Raw genomic sequence first — 22,621 nt, 5'->3', positions numbered from 1 at the left:
ATTTTGACAATTTCTTCATTTTCCAATTTTAATAATTCTTCGTTGAATATTGAACACTCACGCAGTGTTGGCATTAAGCAAATCACTGACTTATTTTTAGCAATTTCCACGTACACTTTTGCAGCAACTGTATTTTCATTTGGAAAGACATTGCAAAGTAATCGACTCTCCAAAGCTTCTTTCCCTTTTTTTGAAAGAATTCCAATTCTTATATCTTGAAGATTACTTCCATATTCAGCATCATTTGCCTGTCGCATATTTGTTGTCAGTTCTTTGTATTCAAAATTACTCCAAATGTTCACATTACCAACACTGCCAAGAGACTTTCTAGTATCTTCATGGGCAAGTGTTTTAAATACCGGTATTCCTTTTGCCGGTGTCAGTTGCAGTAGATCTCCAAAAACTATGACGTGTTTTCCTCCAAATAACACGTCATACTCTATTTTAAGAATTAGCTGCATTCTTAACCCCTTCAGTGCCCGCCCCTTTCCCCGCCCTGTGCCGGCCGTTTCATTAGCGGGCGGGGTTTGTGACGAGCTGGTCTCGTCATGGGCACAGCGCAACCGCGGCCCATGACGAGACCAGCTCGTCACGGGCATTGAAGAGGTTAAATGCACAAAGGCAAGCATCAAGTTTGAAACCATGCTCACCTCATCAATAATGAGAAGTTTCATTTTCTTGAGGACTCTTGAAACTTCACAACAAGCTTCTCCAGATAGCTTGTGGTATTCCAAATTGTTCTCATGCTCTACTGGCAGCATTAGTAAATGATGTAAAGTAATTCCTTTAACGTTATGTGCTGCCAACCCAGTTGGAGCAGTGACAACACAAGACAAATGCGACTCCGTTTTTTTTTGCAGATAACTTGTAATTACTTTAATTAAGAAACTCTTTCCTGTTCCAGCTTGACCACTCACATACATTCGGATTGAAATGATGTACATGAGCAGTCTTTCTTTTCATGAAGTAATCCATGGTCAATCGGCTCTTTCACTAGTTGATATATTTGTTTATGTTCAACATTTAGTTGCTCTTCCAAGTTTCCTAACTGTATTGCATCTTCTTGTGCTTGGTACATTGCTGTTTTCACCTCATTCATGGCAATCGCTGCTTCATTTTCAACAATTGGTTGTCCAAGTGGATCTTCACTCAGTGCAGCAGAACTTTGACTATCTTGAGAACTGTCTCTAGCAATCTCAGCTGCAATTGTAGCTTCTTGATCAATTTCATCATTCAACATTTTCACATAATTTGCGAAAGCACTGCATTGTATGCTATCTTTACAAGCATTAAATTAATCTTTATAGCTGGGAAAATCTCCAAGTAATTCCATTTCAGAACGCCATGGTTTGAACATTTGCAAAAGGGCTAAATAGTAAAATTCCGTTTTGTCAGCAGTGTCGCAACTCAGTTTTCTGTGATTAATTAAATTTCCTTTCCTTTGTTTCACCAGACATCCTTCAGAACCAATCACTCCATATTTTCCATCGTTGATGTTCTTTGTAATATTCTGTTTAAAAGTGTAGTTTTGCAACACTTCATAGAGACACATGTTCTCAAGATGATGACTTCTCTTTGGATAGTATGTGTCCAACATATTGGTTTTCAAAATATCTGTACTTTCAGGGTCATTTTCTGCTAAATATTCAATTTCTTGAACAGATTTCAGTACCCGTTTTCGCATTCCTGCAAGACCTAGACTCACCCAAATGATTCTTCTACTTTTGGAATATAGACTTGCAGATGATAACCGATCTGAACATTCATATGCTCCAATTTCACGATGCGATTACATTTTCAAACTGAAACTGTATAATTTCTTACTTAGACTCTTCTCGTGAGAAATCTCTTCCCACTTTTCGTTCAATTCAGTCTTTTCTGATTTAGTAATGTAAGATGTTACATATCGAGCAACAGCGATAGAATTGTCCGCAACATACTGAATATCCATGTTAGCGTTCCACATGGATAAAATAACTGGGTTGTAGTCATTTATGTATTTCGATTCTTCGCTTCTTCTTAAGTTGTAGGTGTTTTTCTGAGACTTTCTTGTGATGGTATGTCGTACAGCTGACATGAAACTGTTCACTCTTCCTTTGGCTAATACAGGACGTGGAAATCCAAAACGACATTTGGTATAGAACTTATCCTTTGACTTGTACTTTCATCGACAGTATTTTCCACACCTATGGCTTTGAAATCGTAAGACTTGTTCTTTTAAGTTTTTGTCTTCTCTGCTATTTGGTACAGCACATGTAGCATAATCTTCAATGAAAGACAAAACACTTTTATCTGAATCTGTTCCAAATTTGGGGGCATCCTTGACCCATAGCAACATATGTATGTGAGGAGCACCTCTTGCTTGATACTCCTTTCACCAAAAGAAATCCACAACTTCTCCAAGAGGAGGATTCATTTTATTGCAGATGAAAGACATCATAGCTTCAAATCTATGATTGAAACATCTGCATACATTGACAGGATCCAAAGAGCACAATTCTCCAGGTGTCTTGTATTCAATATTATTTATATTGGAATTTGCCTCTCGAAGAAATTTAAGTAAATCATCCCAAGCATACTCAGCACAGCTTAGTGTAACACACCATGTAGGAGTTCCCAAGTTCCGTAGCATGCATTTCAGTTCTCCATGTCGACGGTACCAATATTCATTAGTCCCACGCTGACATGCCATCAGATTAATCAACTGAGTTTCTAAATGATCATCTCTCTGATGCACTTTATCCATAAAATCCTTTGCAGTTACATTTTGAAGATGCATTCCAGTTTTTAAAATATAGATTTACTGCATATGAAAGTCCAGACAAGTCACTTTCAAACAGAAGATGAAACATATAAGGGATACATTTTCGAAATCTTGAATCTTCTGCATATAATCTTGTTGTCCGATATTCAGATGCAGGAATCTGCACAGGACGTTCATCATATCGTCCACCTTTTACTGTTGGAAACAACTGCGGGAAACAACGAGCTTCCAAACTCTCTTCCCATACACTCATGGGACTTCCTGTTGCTTGTTTCATTTGAAACAATGCAATTGTATTCCCCATCACCTCTTTGGAATGAAGTGGATGTACACTGTAATGGTCATAGGTCTCTTCACATCTGGACATGTCCACTTTTTCAATTTGTCCACTTAATGTTTCACTATCTTCTGCTAAATCTATTTCTTCTTCTCCAAAAAACACATTTCTATAGTACTCATTATTTTTTATCAGATACAATGATGTCTTTTGCACTTTTCTAACATCCACTAACTCTTGCCAGATTTTCTTATTCTTAGTAGGAACACCATTAACTAGAATGACTAGTGGCTCATTTTCTGCATGATCTACACCAATAGTTTCAACATTTTTCCTAAAATCTAATGGTAAATACACAATTCTTCCTTTCAATCCTCTTTGCAACTCTGATGGAGGTAATTTACTTGTTTTGGGCTCCATACGAACAATAGCCTGAAAAGGGTGAACACATTGTATCAGAATAGACTCTTACGTATTTAAATCTTTCAGCTCTGGAGGAATAGCAACCAACTCTAGATTATTATGAACAGCTCTAGCAGGCATTTTATTCTCATCTAATTTATTAAAACAATATTTGCAAATACGCTGCTCACATCCCAAATCAAAACAATCCTCTACCAACAAATAAGTTGCAAATTCCATCCACTTATCATTATTTTCTATTTCACTTTTAAAATACAGATTGACACCCCTAGTCTGATTTTTATAGTGACTTTGCCGACAACAAATACAAGAAACATTTGCTCTTTCACCTGAAATTACCTTAAACTTTGTCATTTCATCCTCAAATTTTTCTGTAATTACAGGTTCTACATTGTCTTCAACATTTTGTTCTGCTAATGTGTTAGTTTCTTCACTCTCTTGCTGAGGCCCAAAGTAACAAAACTCAATATCCTCACAGACCTGCTTCACATCTGAAACTGACCCACGCAAAAGAGCACTGTTCAACTCACTTAACTTTAGTGCTGGACTTTTTGCATAATACAACCTTCTCACTAACTTCCGCATTTGAGTATGATGTACTGCCAGCATTCTGAAATGGTGAAAAACACTTTCACAAACTTTCCTAGAAAGACAAGCCAGAGAATGACCTTGCAAACCAGTATGTTTTCTCACTCTGCAAGGGTCTAGTCCTTGCAACAGCTTAATCTTTTGTTTTACACTTTTTTTAGTATAGACTCATAAAAAACGACATAATTTTTCAATAGATTCCTGACGTACACTACAAACACTACTGCAATCCCAAGTGTACACAGGGTTTTTTGCACGTCTCCCTAAAACTTCATCAGCTATCACTTCTTCTGCATTTTTTTCAACCATTTTCTCTTTCTCCATTGGACAACCATCACTAACCTCATAACCTCTACCACTGGTGTCAACTTCATACAATAATTTTTCACTTAGTGAATAACTCTCTTCATTAAAAAAAGGCTCTGAACTAGAACTGTGTTTCCATTCTCCCAAAAAAAATCACACATTTTTTTTTTATTAATAACTCTTTTCCTCCTACTTTTGGCCTTCATTACATATATTGACTTATCTAGTGATCGAATTCTGTTCAACACTAAAATAAACAGTTTCCTTTTTACTTAAAAAGCCTTTTCCACAATGCTTTCAATATGCTTCTTCTTTTTATAAAATAAAGCTCTCTTTTTATATTTCTTTACAGCAAATTATGCACTACTCTCTTGTAAAATATTTGTTGCGTAATTCCTTATACTGATTTTGTCTTCTTTTACCATACATTATCTCCTTTGACTGAACATTTGCTTTTTTACTTTTCCTCTTATTTTGATTTTTTTTCTTACTCAAAAAATTATTTGAAGTTGCAGCATTCTCTACAATCTGTTTGCCCCTACAAACATTTTTAATAAATTGCTTTGTGATCTTACCAGAAGATTTTTTCCTTTTAGCCACATTATCTTTTTCATTCAATACTTGTGGTTGATGTTTCTGCAAATTATCCTCCTGTCTCTGTTCTTTTCTTTTTTTTTCTAGCATACTTTCTCGATTTTAACGTTGAAAAACAGTATCTGCAAAAAGAGTCACAAATAAATGTATATTAATAACTTTCAAATTTACAATATTCCATTACTGTACAAACACATTTTATATAAAAACAGACTAAAAAACTATAGCCCTGAACCACAAGTGTGACGATGATTAAAACACTACATACATAATGCATACTACTTTGAAGCAGTTCATGCCCTAAAGCCTACCTCACAAAAAGACTACATGCTAACTAACTGAATGATTACAGTACTAAAAAGAGACACACTGGGTGAGTAACAGGGTGTTTGCTAGAAGTGTATGAATACTAACTGGGGAACTGAAGCTGCGAAAGACAACTGTGTAGCTCATTAGAGAACTGAATGCATACTGGATAGGCATTTAATGCAGTCCATGTGCTAAGGCCCGGCTCACTGCATGAGTACTTGGGTACTGACTGAATGATTAGACTACAGCAAGGAGACTGCCTGGATGAATTTATAACTGGTAGACTTTTCGCACAGGGAATGAATTAGTACTTGGTACTAAAAAGGTCACTAAAAGACTGCAAAGGGAGTGACAAGATGTTTGCTGGACTATATGGATATTGACTAGGGAATTGAAAGTATACAAGAGAAATCTCTAGGTGGTTAAAAGACTGCATGCATAGTGCATATTGGTTTGAAGCAGTCCATGTGCTAAGTCCTGGCTCAGTGCATGAATACTTAGACAGTAACTGAATCATTAGAGTACTGGAAAGAGAATGTCATGGTGAATGTATAAATGTTTGGGTTTTGGCACAGTGAATGAATTACTACATGGTGCTGAATGGGTCACTAGAAGACTACAAAGAGAGTGATAGGGTGTTTCCTGGAAGTGTATGGAAACTGTCTAGAGAATTGAAGGTGTGAAAAACAACTGTGTAGGTGGTTAGAGAACTACATGCATACTGCATGGACATTTGAAGCAGTCTATTTGGTAATGAATGGTTCACAACATAAGTACTTAGAAACTGACTAAATCATCAGACTACTTCTAGGACAGTGCCTGGGTAAAAATATTAAATTTTCAGTTCTGGGGCAGTAAAGACAATACTACATGGTACTGTACTTTAGTGTCAAAGCATGACATAAGCAAAGACTGGCTTCTAATGCTACTAAAACTTGACAACATGACAGGTTTCAAAATAGTTTTCTGTCAGCAAATGCACAATGTTACCAAATGCTTCTCTGACAGTGGTTCCCAAACGCACACAGACTCACAGTGTGATTCTAGACAAGCACCACTATCCCTAGGAGTTTACCAAAACTCATTCACTACAGGGGAAGTGATAAGGGAACTGCACACAATCTACATATTTCACGACTACACTTTAGTGTCAATGCCTGACTCATTTAATCAACACATAAGCAAAGACTGGCTTCTAATGCTACTAAAACTTGACAACATGACAGGATTCAAAACAGTTTTCTGTCAGCAAATGCACGATGTGACCAAACGTTTCTCTGACAGTGGTTCCCAAATGCACACAGACTCACAGTGTGATTCTAGACAAGCACCACTATCCCTAGAAGTTTACCAAAACTCATTCACTACAGTGGAAGAGGTAAGGGAACTGCACACAATCTACATATTTCAAGACTACACTTTAGTGTCAATGCCTGACTCATTTAATCAACACATAAGCAAAGACTGGTTTGTAATACTACTAAAACTTGACAACATGACAGGTTTCAAAACAGTTATCTGTCAGCAAATGCACGATGTTACCAAACGCTTCTCTGACAGTGGTTCCCAAATGCACACAGACTCACAGTGTGATTCTAGACAAGCACCACTATCCCTAGAAGTTTACCAAAACGTATTCACTACAGTCGAAGTGATAAGGGGACTGCACACAATCTACATATTTCACTACTACACTTTAGTGTCAATGCCTGACTCATTTAATCAACACATAAGCAAAGACTGGCTTCTAATGCTACTAAAACTTGACAACATGACAGGTTTCAAAACAGTTTTCTATTAGCAAATGCACGATGTTACCAAACGCTTCTCTGACAGTGGTTCCCAAATGCACACAGACTCACAGTGTGATTCTAGACAAGCACCACTATCCCTAGGAGTTTACCAAAACTCATTCACTACAGTGGAAGAGGTAAGGGGACTGCACACAATATACATATTTCACGACTACCCTTTAGTGTCAATGCCTGACTCATTTAATCAACACATAAGCAATCCATAGGAAATCCGCAACATTATATTTGGAATAACTTTGCCGCCGATTAATGAATCCTCGTGAAATTTTCAAAATAGGTGGGGCGCTCCGCTCCGCTCCTACCCTGAAAGTCTCGGGGGGATTCTTCAAGCGGGGGCTGAGGAAAAAGGGGGGTCCCAAAACGCATTTTTTCCCATGCAATTTTCCATAGGGACCTTTAGTCCAAGGTACAGCCCAAACGGCTGAACAGAATTACTTTAAATTTGGCAAAGAGGTAGTCCTCAGGTCAGGGATGTGCCTTTTGCATACCTGGAGTCAATCTGTTCATTAGTTCCTGAGAAAATTGCAGTTAAAAGTACATATATATCTATAGGTGCGCACCGTGCGCGCACGGTGATGTGCGCGAGCGCAATTCTGATTGGTTGTTAGATGTCAGTAAACATTCGAATCGGTCGAAATCAGGAAGTGTCGGCCGCCATTTTGTCTCTCGCAGTGAGAGGCAGTGAAAAACAAAGGTGGAGAACGTGAAAAGGGGGCAGGGTGGCCAGTTCCTGACCCCCTAGCCTTTGTTAGGGGGTCACTGAAGGACCCCCAAGGGTGAAAAAAACATTTATTTATAACTCATGCGACTGCAATCCTCTGCTGATGACGTCAGATATTACATCACTGATTACATATGTGTCTTTCTGAAAAATAAATATTTGTAATATATGTATAGCTAAAGATTAATGGAAGAAGACATGGGTAAATAGGTGTCTAAATACAGTGATGTAATATCTGACGTCATCAGCAGAGGATTGCGGTCGTGTGAGTTATAGTTGCCTGCACTAACTATAACGGGGGAATTTCATTGGTTTTTTACGAGGGAAATGTCCAGCTAACTATAACGTGTGTGAAAACTATGGTTTTTTAAGTGAATATATATATATACGTATGTACATTGCACTCCATCACTCCATTTCAAACGCCGGTTTCACCCAGTAAAAGGAGCACAGACCACAGGATCGTTGCAGATCTTTTTATTTCAGCTCATGACGCGTTTCAACCCGACTTGGGTCTTGATCACATGACATGCATCACGGATGGGAGGTACCTTTTAAACCATTTTTGTAAACCATTTTTTTTTTATATTTAAAGTGACCAGTGCATTCAAAGGTTTCACATAGAAATAGATAACAGACTGCATGGTTATATAACATTTGGCCATAGGTTTTTAAAATAAATATATGTACTTAAAACAATATCGGTATGAATACCCAATGTTGTATAAGTTAAAAACCCTGTCTCTAGTAATGTAAAACCATAAAATCATTACAATACTAAATATGATAAAACAGTGAGTTAAAACTAGTTTGCAGCAGCAAAGATAGAGATTGCATTTCATGACTGTCAATTGAAATACATCCTGGTTTAAATAACTCCTATTGTTCCAAACTTGACTTATACCTTTAAACAAGTTTGTTTGTTCAAATTTGGACAGTATTTATAATAAACCTCTGAAAGTGTAAACTTTACAACTGAAAGTTACCTGTGCTAGTGCAAAGTGTGGACCATAATGTGTTTAGTGCTTTTTGTATAAATATCTAAAAACAAATGTGTTAAAAACCTCTCTAACCCATGAATATTAAGAAAAAGTGGGAATTTGGTGGTGGATATTAAAAAAAAAAAACATGTTTATAGATGTTCTAATTGATGACAATATGCAGTTAGTATGAATTTCATCGTTTTTATTCTTAAAATTATTTCCTATTTCACCCTACAGGCATGCGTGTAATTCCTCTGTTGAACTGAGACCTTCCGGATACTTAGTGTCAAGACTTAAAATGTATCGCGTTTCCAGTTGTCTAAGAGCTTTTTCTCTATTGCCGCCTCTTTTGTTAGAAAGGATGGAGTCTATCAAAAAATATTTTAAATCTGTAGAATCTCCATCATGTACCTCACTAAAATGGGGAGCTACTGGATAGGATTGGTCTCTATCTTTGATCGCCCTAATGTGCTGGAGTACCCTCTTGTGTCCCTGCAGAATTGTACTATATACATATACACATGCAGCGCATTTAAGCACTCCCTGAACATGGCACTGCCCTGTTAGTCAAAATTAGACTTTTGTAGTAATATTGACATCTATAACAACTTTTAAGCAAACAAATCAGTAGTAAACTTAAACATTGTATTAAAAAATAGTTTAACAATATTTTAAAACCACAACAATAACTACATTAACAAACTATATCAACTTTTATGAAACAAACAAAAGAGCCAACTTTCCAAATTTGTAATGTCAACACCACGTTATGATGTGCAGCCTGTTGTGGTTGCACCACCTCAACCAGTATATTTTGTTTTTAGTCCAGCTAGCAAAAAAGTATCAGGAACGTTTCTCATGCTTACAATTTTTCGAAAGGGGTATACAAAGGCTAGTTTGAGTAGAGTTAGCTTGTGCTGCTGAGCTACAGAACTACAGAGCTCTTTCTTTGCTTACCCATCTTTTCAACCTAGATAAACTGTGCATGCTCAGGTACTCACTAATGAACAATATAATAATCATGCTTTCATAACAAGGCTGTTCTTTGCTGCTTATGTAAGTAGATAATTATTTCCTCTGAAACAAGCTTCCATTTTCCTCCTACAAAAAGACAAAATAACTAAAAAGATAAAAGTTATACACTGACCAATAATTGATAACATTAATACAGCACTATACTATCTATGCTTTACTGCATTTTTCACCTGCAATCATGTGCACCAGTAACTTGTTTTTCCGTTCTCCTGAAAAATTCCACACCCTCAACCACACTATTTTTATATTTTCACAATTAAATGATAACATGCCATTACCTCTGCTTCCATAACACTTTACTAAGCAAAACATTCATCTTCACACACCTTTCCTAACACTCATCATGTTTTTTCACACTAGAAATAGCAATATCACCACGCCAACACCTCGTAGGGCTAAAGTATATGTACGGTGAGTTTCATTAAAAATACTAGGTCTTGCATTAACACAGTCCACAATCTTTCTTTTATATTTTGAGAAACACTGCTTCCTTAACTTACAAGTACAGACAGTTGGAACATTTCATTTTTCAACACAATCTGCAATCTTGCTGATATCACTCGCGTTCTGAAGTCTACCTCTCAAAAGCTATAACAGATCTACACTTTCCCAAATGGTTTTCCCTCTGCAAAGATGGTGTTGTCAGAACTGGTAAAATTCTGTTTGGTTCCTCAAGAAGCCCACCTTCAAGCAGCCTTGACTCAAGCTTAACTACACTGAGTACTACCCTGGGCGTAGTTCGCGAAGTAGCACTACGCGAAGCTACGCAAAGTGCACTTCGCGAGCTACGCGTAGCACTTCGCGAACTGCGTAGTACCCTGTTCGCACTGTGCAAGATGTCGTTTTCAATGATTGCACAGTGCGGACAAGCAACCGGCACTGTGCAATCATTGAAAACGGCATCTTTCACAGTGCGAGCTGTAGTTTTCTGCCGCTCGAGTAGATTTTTACTCGAGCGGCAGCTTTCTCAATGCGGACTGGTAGAGACCACTCGCAATGAGAAACCTGACCTCCTCGCGGTGAGAATCTCGCCGGGAGGTTTATTTTCCACGCTCGCGATCGCCAACTTGATGTTGCTGATCGCGAACGAGGAAAAAGTCTCGCCGGTATGTCATTTTGCTTGCTCGCGGTCGCCAACTTGACGTTGAGGACCACGAGCAAGAAAAAAATGACCGCTGCACTACTCAACACTACGCTACGTGTGTGCTACGTGCAATTCGCGTAGTGCGAAGTAGCGCAAACTTCGCAAACTACTCGAGCATAGCGTAGTGCTTTGCCCAGGCTTAAACGAGACGTTGGCTTGATTAGCTTTCCTTTCGTGCTTAGTAACTCTTTGACTATATTTACCATGGGTTAAACAATGTCAACATACCTGTAAAAGAAAAGCAGGTTATGCAAAGAACCGTCGTTGTGTACGTCTTCTCAGGCTTCACTGGCAATTTCTGTTCCTTTAATTCTCAAGGATACAATGTTATGGCTAAACAACCATGTTTCAAAACGAAGCACACATTCATATAAAGAGCCACTTGGCTTTAGACACAATGTTTCCGTAATGATGTGCTTTAACCACTGTTAAATATCACAGTTGTACTTCCAACAACCTTTTGCAATACACAACACATTACATATGCTAATGAGGCGGATTAATATTCAAATGCACAAGGGAGCGCTTCAGCGCTATGTATCAGAGTTCAAATGTACAAATGTCCTGGAAGCACATCAGCGCAATGCACTGAGTCCAAATATGCAAATGTTCAAAGAGCACTTCAGCGCAATGTGACACAATGCCAAAGTCATCAGGTATGCAAATCCCCCCAAGAACGCTTCTGCGCTATGTGCCCAAAATGACAGAGTCATCAATATGTAAATGCCCAAAGAGCACTTCAGCGCGATGTGCCAAGTTGCCAAAATCACCAAACATGAAAATGACCAAAGAGCACTTCAGCCCGATATACAAAAATACCAAAATCACCAAACATGTAAATGACCAAAGAGCGCTTCAGTGCGATGTACAAAGTGCCAAAATTACCAAACATGTAAATGCTCAAAGAGCACTTCAGCGCGATATGCAACTTTCTATCAAAATGCAAAATAACACAAACAGCAAATAACAAAAACAGCACGTAATTCCTTTCACAATGCTGTTGGTTAAGAAAGGAACGGTCCTACCTGATTGTAGCTGAGAGAGGATCTACAACCTGGGAAAAGAAAACAGAAGTCTCCTTGCTGCAACCACAATCTTCTTTCAGCAACGGGAGAACAGGAACAGCTGCTGGTCAAGCTCAGGGTTCTCAATAGCCAGCAATGAGAAACGGGTGTGGCCTTTATAACATCATAGTCTACAACCAGCATTGGCATAGGCAATTGGCAAAGTCACAACAAGCATGGGTGGAAACAATGGAAACATCATAGTCTGCAACAAGCGTTGGCACAGACAAATGGCAAAGTCACAACAAGCATTTGGTAAAAACATTAGAAAACAGTAAACATGTGCCAGACAAGGTGCACCAGAAAACTGACATGGCAGAATCATGACAGGTGTAGAATACATTTGCCAACACTAATACACTTACTGACAGTTCACAACAACGTTTATAAAATACATTATTAAATACCTGAACTTGAGCTTCTTCCTTAAATGCAGAAGAAGACACCAGTATATTTTGGCTCCACATAAATTCACTCCTGCTGAACACAACTGAAACAGACATGCTTCTCCTCCAAAGCACCAAGGATAAACGGAGCTATCTCTGGTTCTGCACCCAATCACATCACAGCATTTTTTCAACCATGTAACAACAATGGTAACTATTGGTTGAACCTTGGTCCTTTTTTATTTCTACCCATATGATCTCAAGAGACTCCTGTGGGATCGTAAAATACCTTGTGGCAGGCCTACAAAATTTCCATGTGAATCTCACAAGAGGCTCGCAAACACCTTGTGGCAGGCTTTCCCTTGCAAGTCTTGGGGGATGTTTGTGAGATCAAACAAATTAAATAAAAATACCCACCTTCTTATCACAATACTTATCTTTTACACACTTTCTCTCAAAAACAAGCACCACAATATGCATTCCTATGAATGGAGTGTATTGAGAACTCATCTAATCCTTTTTACTATTCAAGATCCCACGAGAGTCCCGTGAGATCGTAAAAATTAGTTAACAATAATATATTTTCATTTCTTGCACAATAGTTATCCTTTAGAGACCTCCTCTCTAAACGTACGGGACCAGCATGCCTTTCTGTTGCCCCCTGATATAGCTATTTTATTTTATTTCGGGAACACCACAATTTTCCACAGAAACAGTAAAGGCGGGCAATTAATTTCTAACATTACATCAGCCACCAAATCAGAGCACTCACAGGATGAGAGTGTGAATGCTCACTGAAAAAACGGGGCATTCAACCAATCACAAGGCTCCACTTTTGATTTCCCACTCTCGCAGGAAGCTCGTGGGAATCTCACGAGCTCAACTGCCAAAATATGCAATTATTTTTCACCTTTAATTTTTCAAAAACTACCGAACTGATTAACAATAAATCACAAAAAGCACAATCTGTGAACCAAAATCTAGCTCCTGCCGAATTGGTGTGATTTTTTTCAGCAGTTTTTGCTGTGGCTCTGTTTAAAAGAATCTAAGTTACATTTTTGGGGATTTTACATTTTGGAACCCACTGTTTTTTCGACCCCCGCTTGACAGCTCACTCCGAACATTTTCAAGAAGGAACTGAGGTGGATGAACCTTTTTTTTTTTAGAGGTTTCCGGGTGATCCATCAAATGGGACCAAAGCTTTTAACAAACCAAAAAAGACTTTGTCTTTTGGAAAAAGCATACCGAACTATAACTACCTACTGGTGACGTCAGTAGGCAATAACTATATATCTATGTATCTCTCTCTATATATATATATAGATATATAGATATACATATCTCTCTCTCTCTCTATAATATATATATATATATACATAATTAATACATACATCTATATATATACAGCAGTGGTTCTGGCATACCAAATGAAGCTCATTTACACAGCTTCATGTTGGCTGCCGAACACACGGCGGGTGCTACCACTGACAAGGGGTGAGTTTGCCTTTGCTTCACAACAACTTCAAGAAAATTCAGACCACTCTTAGGGTTAAAATGATTTCATTCTGCAAACGCTTTTTGGCGTAATGCCGTCTTCAGTGCAATAAATCATTGTCAAATCAAGCACAGTCCATGGTTCTTTAAAATATATCAATCGTGTTCCTATTGGTGGGGCTACAACCAAATTAGCAGACGGCAATATAATTCTCATGGCCTCAGGCATGAAATCACTACATCAGCATTGATAATGCAAGTCTCTCATAGATGGGCCTCAATGCCCCATAATGCATCTCTACTGGATGGATAGTTCAATGGTTTTCATGGGTCATGCATTTAGATTTAAACCGTATTACATTGCCAGTCACTCCCTTTACTTCTCTCCATCCAGGGCCACAGTGCATGTCTTCCTCACCAGCCACTGGATTTTATCTACGTAGTTCCCACAGCTGTCTGTCGTATGACTGGGCAAGTGCAGAAAGAAACAAAAGATTGGGAGTGGGCGGAATTTGCGTAGTCGCGCTCCGCAAAGCTCCGCAAAACGGTAAAAATCTCCACGATAATGCAAATTCCGCGAACATGCAGAATTGCTTGCTCCGCCCATTCACAATGCTTTTTTCCTGTTTGCAAAAGCTGTTCGCGGGAGAAATTTCTCGCAAACACACATTTTTAAGGCGCGAACAAGCAAAAAATTCTGCGAAGCCGCGGATTGCGGATTTTTTGGTATATATATATATATATATATATATATATTTATATATATATATATATATATATATATATAACCTACTGGCAGTTATAGTTAGGACCTATTTTCCATAGGAAATCCGCAACATTCTATTTGTAATAACGTTGGCACCGTTTGACGAAATTTCCCGGTGATTCGTCAAGCGGGGGCCGAGAAAAAAGGGGGGGCCCAAAACACATTTTCCCCATGCATGATTGGAATAAAGTGGCAACTCTTAAAACATTTAATTTATAAAGGAACAAAATGAGGGGGTTCATTTTGCCATAGAAAATATGATTAGTGCTGCAGAAAGGAAAATTAGGGCACATTTTGAGTTACTTCTCAAATCCTCTTCTATTTCATTAAACAATTCTGACATGCACACTGAAACATGCACTTTCAATACCAGCAGCAGACTTCCGTGGTGATCAGTAGCTTTACTACAGTGATCTAATGAGCAACTAGAGTGCTAACATTCAGAATTTATGGCAAATGTGTGACACATCTGAATGTCTTCTTGATGGAACCAAAGTAAAAAACTGAAAGTATTTCCTACTGAGCAGACTGTAGTAAATGAGGAAATTAGGAAACTTCATAACAAATAAGTCTCCCAAAATGGCCACCAGAGACAAAAGAGGCCAAATGTAGCACAAATTTCACCCAGATGTAGCCCAAGTATAGCCCAATGACAGAATGTTCCAGAGTGCTCTAACGAACAACTAGAGCACTAACAGTCTTACTTATGACAAAAGTATGGCACACCTGAAGCCATCTTGATTGGAATAAAGTGGTAACACTTAAAACATTTAATTTACAAAGGAACAAAATGAGGGGGTTCATTTTGCCATAGAAATTATGATTCGAGCTGCAGAAAGAAACATTAGGGCACATTTTGACTTCTCAAATCCTCTTCTATTTCATAAAAAAATTCTGACATGCAGAAAGAAACATGCACTTTGAATACCAGCAGCAGACTTCCCTGGTGAGCAGTAGCTTTACTACAGTGATCTAATGAGCAACTAGAGTGCTAACATTCAGAATTTATGGCAAATGTGTGACACATCTGAATGCCTTCTTGATGGAATCAAAGTAAAAAACTGAAAGTATTTCCTACCGAGGAGACTGCAGTAAATGAGGAAATTAGTAAACTTCCTAACAAATGAATCTCCCAAGATGGCCACCAGAGACAAAAGAGGCCAAATGTAGCACAAATTTCACCCAGATGTAGCCCAAGTATAGCCCAATGACAGAATGTTCCAGAGTGTTCTAACGAACAACTAGAGCGCTGACAGTCTTACTTATGACAAAAGTATGGCACACCTGAAGCCATCTTGATTGGAATAAAGTGGTAACACTTAAAACATTTAATTTACAAAGGAACCAAATGAGGGGTTTCATTTTGCCATAGAAATTATGATTAGTGCTGCAGAAAGAAAAATTAGGGCACATTTTGACTTCTCAAATCCTCTTCTATTTCATAAAAAAATTCTGACATGCAGACTGAAACATTCACTTTGAATACCAGCAGCAGACTTCCCTGGTGAGCAGTAGCTTTACTACAGTAATCTAATGAGCAACTAGAGTGCTAACATTCAGAATTTATGGCAAATGTGTGACACATCTGAATGCCTTCTTGATGGACCAAAGTATGGGTGGGCGGAATTTGCAAAAGTGCCTTTCGCAAATTATCGCGAAACGGCAAAAAATTTCCGCGATCGCGAAATTTCGCGTGATCACAGAGATTTTTGTGTGCTGAATTAAAGCGTTACTGAATTCCTGTTGGGGTTTTATTTTTGTGACAGGAGCATCGTGCCAGAATGAATCCTGCCCTGCATATTTACCCAAGAAGATGCCACCGTTTTGTGCAATACCTCTACTCAACTGGAGTACTTTCTACTGGCTAATCAGTAAGTGCTACCTCATTTGGTAAATGCATAGTGCTTTTCCCACACTACAGCTGCATAAAGGGCCAGTAGAGTTGTCTACGGTGACCATGTGTGTCTCTAACGTTGCCACCACGCCGACGGGCCCCGGGGTCCCTCGAGTCAGCTGTCCATCGCAGTTCACATGCCTCTTGTTTATAAAGGGCCAGAGACTGATCAGAGCAGCAAATGAGGAGACAGAACCTCCTGGCGTCAGGAGCTATGCGGGGATTGCGCTCGAGAAAGTAGTGGATGCACTTACATCTGTAAGTGCTCCCTGTTGGGGTTTAATTTTTGTGACAGGAGCATCGTGCCAGAATGAATCCTGTCCTGCACCTGCATATGTCCGTTCCGGCCGCGGATCACGGAAGTTTCGACATTTTCGCGTTCCACGCGGAACGCGAAAATGTCAAAATGTCGCAATTTCCGAGAGCGAAACGGAAATTGTCGCCCACTACTAAACCAAAGTAAAAAATAGAAAGTATTTCCTACTGAGGAGACTGCAGTAAATGAGGAAATTAGGAAACTTCATAGCAACTAAATCTCCCAAGATGGCCACCAGAGACAAAAGAGCCCAAATGTAGCCCACATATCACCCAGATGTAGCTCAAGTATAGCCCAATGACAGAATGCCCCAGAGTGTTCTTAAGAACAACTAGAGGGCTTACTGTCTTACTTATGACAAAAGTATGGCACACCCGAAGTCATCTTGATTGGAATAAACTGGTAACACTTAAAACATTTAATTTAAAAAGGAACACAATTAGGGGGTTCATTTTGCCACAGAAATTATGATTGGTGCTGAAGAAAGAAAAATGAGGGCACATTTTGAGTGACTTCTCAAATCCTCTTCTATTTCATTAAAAAATTCTGATATGCAGACTGAAACATGCACTTTTAATACCAGCAGCAGACTTCCGTGGTGAGCAGTAGCTTTACTACAGTGATCTAATGAGCAACTAGAGTGCTAACATTCAGAATTTATGGCAAATGTGTGACATATCTGAATACCTTCTTGATGGAATCAAAGTAAAAAACTGAAAGCATTTCCAACTGAGGAGACTGCAGTAAATTAGAAAATTAGGAAAATTCATAAGAAATAAATCTCCCAAGATGGCCACCAGAGACAAAAGAGCCCAAATGCAGCACAAATATCACTCTGATGTAGCCCACATGTAGCCCAATGACAGAAGTGTGCAAAACACTTATTTTTTGTGTATTTGCAGTTTTATATAGTGCAGACTTGTCAGGTATTGGAGTGCTTTACATGAGCATTGGTTACATCACACAAGATCAAATTCATTTTGGTTGTAGACATGGGGAGATTAAGTGATTTGACCAGAATCACAGAATGTTGAGCTGAAGCAGAAACTCCAACCTGGTTCCCCAGTTGCAAAGTCTGCAGCTCTGGAAGTAACACCACATCCTCTCCCCTAAGTGCAACATTTAATCAAGTGGTCAACTGGATAAAAAAACATAAATATTACAAATAATTTAAAAGTTCTTTGTCGCTATTTGAAAACTCAGAAAATATGTCCTCATTTTAGTTTTTTAGAGCACTAACCATAATTTTGATGCAAATAAGACCCTCTCATATATGTAATTTCTAAAGGAAATGCTCTAGGTATTACAGTTTTGATTACATCAAGATGACATCAGGTGTTCCACACTTTTGTAATAAATATAGAATGTTAGCAATCTAGTTGTTCATTGGGATACGGTTGAGAGGCAGAGGCCAGGGGCACGGACTCTGAAAATAAATTTAAGGCAGGTAGGAGAGTGCAGAGGCAACAATTTGACCACACTGGGCAGGCAGGAAGGGCAGTGGCAGCACAACAGACTATGGAGGGCAGTGGAAAGGGGGGCAGGGGCAACAAACCAACAATACAGGACTGGCAAGAGAGGCTGTGGCAATATAATAGACCATTGTGGGCAGAAGGAAGAGGCAATGGTAGTACAACCATACATGCCAACAGACCCGTTTCAGCCAGGAAACGTCCAATGTTTTTAAGTTCAAATGGGCTTTATTTGATCTGTTTCCTGTCTACAATCTCCTCTTTTTCAATGTAACTCAAAGGGAAAAATCAATACCCCAGTTTTTTTTTCAAAATCTCCCTCTTACCAAGTTCAAAATGGTCGCAAGTATGGTACATTGGATCATGGTAGGCAGGAGGAATTGGGGTAGGGACAAGGACTCGGATAACAGAGGACAGGAGGGACATAGAGAGGTGCACCAAACTGACCCTACAGGGCAGGCATCAGGGTTTGCAGCAGCACAATACACCACACAGGGCATGTGGGATGGGAGTGCAGAAAAACAATCCATAGAAAGCAATAGGGAGGGGACAGGACCATGCACATGGACAACAGAGAACAGAGGGGAAAGAGGCAATGGTAGCTCGCTGACCATAATGGACAGACAGGAGAGAAAGCTGCAGCATAACAGACCATAAAGGGCAGGAGGGACGGATCAGGGGCATTACAATGGAACAGACAAGCCAGGAGGGAGGGAATAGGGGTTTGCACATGGAAACAGAGGGCTGGGGACAAGGGGACAGGGCAGGAGCAGCAAGATGACCATGGTGGTCAGGCAGGATGGGCACTAGAAACAAGACAAACCATGGAGAGCAACAGTGAGACTATGATGGCATACACACAGACCATGGAGGGAAGGTGGGAGGGGGTCAGGGGCAGCTATCTGACCAAACAGGGAAGGTGCGAGGGGCAATGGCAGCACAGAAGACAATGCATGGCAAGTGGGAGGGTTAGTGGCAGCACAATGGCTATGATGGGCAAGAAGGAGGGTGCAGGGGCTTGCACAAAGGACCATGGAGGATAGAAGGGATGGTCAGGACCTGGGCACAGACAAGAGAGTTCAGGGGAAGGGGCCTCACAACAGACCGCGAGGGGCAGGCAGAAGGAGCAGTTGCAGCACAACAGACCAGGGAGGGCAGAAGGGTGTGGCAGTAAAATGGACCATGGAGGACAGGAGGAAGGGGATAGGGGCATGGCATGTGAACAGGCAGGGTGGATGTGGCAGGGACAGGTTACAGTCATCTGACAATGCTAGGCAGGTGGGAGGGGAGTGGCAGCTCAACAGAACACTCAGAGTAGATAGGAGTGGCAGGTCCATGGAACATGGTGGGCAAAAAGGATGGAGCAGGGGCATGCACAAAGACATCGTAGAGCAGGGGAAGGAGAATAGGGGCAGCACGCTAAGCACAGAGGCTACGCAGGAGGTCAATGATGGGCCATGGAATTGGGCAATGGAGGGCAGGAGGAGTGGACTGGTACATCATGTTAAATGGAGGGCAGTGGCAGCACAGCAGACCATGCATGGCAGGAGAGAGGAGGCTAGTCCATGTATTCAGACAACAGAGGATAGGGTGGAGGTGGATGGGGCAGCAAGCTAACTGTTTAGAGAAGGTGGGTATTAGGAACTTTATTGTTTTTAAAATGTGTGTCTGTGCGATCTACTTAATATACGAACAAGTATGCATCATAATCTCACTTTTATTCAGGAAGAAGAGGACGTTTGTGACTGTGACTCCGGGCTCACTTGGCAGAAACACCCCCTGACCCTCCACCCCCATCGCAAAATGTAATGCCTGTGAAAATGGTAAGTGGACGCAGTGTGATATAGAACATAGTCCTGAGAGCACGATTGAAAATGATAACAAGATATAGTATATGGTATAAACTATGCACCAAAAAGTGTGATATAAGATGAACCGGGGCGTGAAAAATAATATGCAATACATTGTGCGCAATGACAGATTCATTGGAGTGCGCGAGATAGCACAGGCACTAGTGCGTGCTATGCGATATGCGCCTTGGAGTGTAATATGCACAGGGCAGTGTCTAGCCCACCAGGTGCTTCCAGTAAGCGCCACTGCACTGCGTTGCAGAGAGGGGGTCTAGGCCGTGCCCCTTTTTACATCTCTCTGCAACGCAGCTCTGTGGCGCTTACTGGAGGTACCTAGTGGTCTAGTTGGACCCTAGGGACCCTCAGGTTTCAAGGGGACTTAATCTCCCAACTTAAAACTGCCACAGGGCGTGTTTACACAGTGGGGAAGGGAGGGGACGGGGCCTGAGGTGACGTGTGCAAACACGCCCTGTGGCGCGTTTTAAGAGGTAATCACCTGCCCTATTATATACTAGGGGCTTACAGAGTAGGTCATGCTAATCACAGGGGGACCCCAACGCATATTTTTCCCTAATGTATGTAGGTGTTTTCACTGTATTCTGAGTGTCTTTTAACATAGCACTGGCTCTTGGACTGGTTAGTCAGACTCAGTTACCACCAGTATCCTTCTGAAAAAGTTGAGGGTACAGGATGATTTTGCAACAAGGCTTCTTTCTGCTCTTCTGTTTGCACGTTATCCTTCTTCCTGCACTTTTCTTCGTCTTTGAGGACTTCTGTTGCTTCTTTCTGCATTTCTTTTTTTCTTTCTGTGTGTTTTTTCTTCTTTCTTTACATGTCGTATCTCTGTAGGCATAGTTAGAAATTAGCATTTAAAAAACCTTTGAAATTCACTGAAAAAACCATAGGTTTCAGGGGCGTTATAGTTAGCTGGACTTTTCACTCGTACAAACCATTGAAATTCCCCCGTTATAGTTAGTTCAGCTAACTATAACTCGCGCGCCCGCAATGCACTGCTAATGACGTCACATATTACATCACTCATGACATGGTCAGTGACATCACTGATGATATCACTGATGACATCATCCTTGGGATAGAGTGGCAGACCTCCTCTCCCCCTAATATAACCTTTGATACACACATTCAAAAATAGAAACTAAAATTTTCAAAACAATGGACATACCAATACCAGTTACAACACTCTATTCAGTAATTCTAAGATCCACATACACATCCACTCATTCACCAACAGTCCTATACAGTCACTCATACATGTACTCTCATCATATGTACTCATACAGCTATACATCCTGTTACACAATGCCACTCATCCATAGAGTTACTCACACACATAGTCACTCATGCTAATAGAACCAAACATCTATTTACTTGCATATACACTTATACACACACCACCACACTTAATTCTACAGAAACTTACACATACTTAGTCTTTTAAAGAATCACTTATAGAAACACATACTTATTCATACAGGAACTCTTCCAATCTCTCACTCTCACATATACTCACTTATATACGTCAATAGTCACATATACTAGTTTAAAACATATGTAGTTACTCATAAAGACACTATTGAGACAGTCATTCACTCACTAACACACCCATGCACACACTCATCCACCCATACAGTCCTGCACACATGCTGTCTTCAACACATACAAACAGTGAGTCACTCATTTATGCACCTATGCGCTGTGTAATTACCCCCACCGAACCATAGAGACACTCATACTGATTCTCAAAAAAACAACTAATAACCTATATAGACACTCATGTAGCTACTCACCAACCCATGCAGCCACTTATACAAAAAGTGAGAGACTGGTACAGATGTTTGCATATTAAACATTACCCACTAAGCCATGTATTCACTAAGATACACTTAATCAGTCAGTTATACAATCAATTTTTCATAAACAAATCATCCTTTAGACACTTATATACCCATTTATTCTTCCATCGACCTTGAGATATACATGTATAAAACATATGTAATTTTCAGAAAAACACACATTCACTGGATGATGTCATCAGTGATGTCATCAGTGATGTAATTTGAGATGTCATCAGTGATGTCATGAGTGATGTCACTGACCATGTCATGAGTGATGTAATATGTGACGTCATCAGCAGTGCATTGCGGGCGCGTGAGTTATAGTTAGTTAAACTAACTATAATGGGGTAATTTCAATGGTTTTGTACGAGTGAAAAGTGCAGCTAACAAAAACGCCCCTGAAACCTATGGTTTTTTCAGTGAATACATATATATATATATATCAAAGCTCCAAGGTTCCCTGTGCCGCTGTCTGAGACGTTTCAAGCCCACCAATGGGACTCCACTCGCACATCCGGCTTGTCAATCCTCCATTGATGCCTCCACATTGAGACTCTGTGATTCG

The sequence above is a fragment of the Triturus cristatus genome, chromosome 11 (assembly GCF_964204655.1).
Source record: "Triturus cristatus chromosome 11, aTriCri1.1, whole genome shotgun sequence".
Lineage (NCBI taxonomy): Eukaryota > Metazoa > Chordata > Amphibia > Caudata > Salamandridae > Triturus > Triturus cristatus.
Note: the sequence above shows the minus strand (reverse complement) of the source record.